Below are 1,073 nucleotides of genomic sequence, written 5' to 3'. Positions count from 1 at the left end.
TCCTCCCCAGGTGCATCACCTTGCATTTGTCAGTGTTGAATCCCATCCTATTCTCATCCGCCCACCCTTGTAACCTGTCTAGGTCTGATTGTAGCCTGTTGCTTCCTTCTAGTGTGCCCACATCTCCCCATATCTTAGTGTCATCAGCAAATTTGAACAGGGTGCTTTTTACCCCCTCATCCAAATCACTGATGAAGATGTTGAACAGTGTGGGCCCGAGGAGTGCGGGCGAGTCCTGGGTGGACATGTAAAAGGTATGCCTGGGAGCAATAAACTCTGGTGGAAACTGCACAGAAGTTAATTGCTACCTGCTAATTGCACGTGTAGATGCACCCAAGGAGACCTGCCATTTAGCCACAAACAGCCATACAACACAACCACTTAGTCTTTTGAATGGATTTAAGATATAGCTATAGGTAGAATACATTGCAGTAGTTAGTCTAGGGGTGATAAAGACAAGGTATGATTTGGATATTATATTAAACCATACTATCTCATTATTTTCTTGTTAGGAACAGGATTAATGGGAGAATATGCTTGTTAGTTGGGGAAGCCAGTCAGTGGTAAATTGCTTGAGTACCTTAGGATTTGTCCTTTCATAAGTGCTTTCTATTACTAGTGTGCTGTTGTCTCTCTCTCTCCATGCTATAAAAAAGCTTTGTGAGAATCATGGAGAATGGCTAGCAAATACTGGAGGAGTTTAGTATATGGCTTATCCTTCCAAAATACTGCTGTCTAATATCCCTTCAGTCTACAAAGCCAAAATACTTCACTTAGTTTAAAACAGTGATTTCAACCAGGGTGCCTGGAGTGCTTTGAGATGGTGCTGAAGGGTGCCATGCAATGTTATCACCCTGTTCAGGGTGCAAACATGGTTTACAAGATAAAGCATGATTTCATACTAATACTATACAGTCCTGTTGATTTCAAATAGGACTCCATAGTATTAAAAGCATTCTGACCACTTTCCAAGTTCTTTGCATCAGATGACTTGGTCTATTATTTTTCTGTAGTCAAAAAATGAATGAAAATGAAGAGCTGGCATTTTCTGAGGGGTGCCTTGAGTCTGACAA

Source organism: Gavialis gangeticus, unplaced genomic scaffold, assembly GCF_001723915.1.
Source record: "Gavialis gangeticus isolate Ggan-Ray unplaced genomic scaffold, GavGan_comp1, whole genome shotgun sequence".
In the NCBI taxonomy this organism is placed as follows: Eukaryota; Metazoa; Chordata; order Crocodylia; family Gavialidae; genus Gavialis; species Gavialis gangeticus.
The sequence above is the reverse complement of the archived record's forward strand: the minus strand, read 5'-3'. Positions refer to the sequence as shown.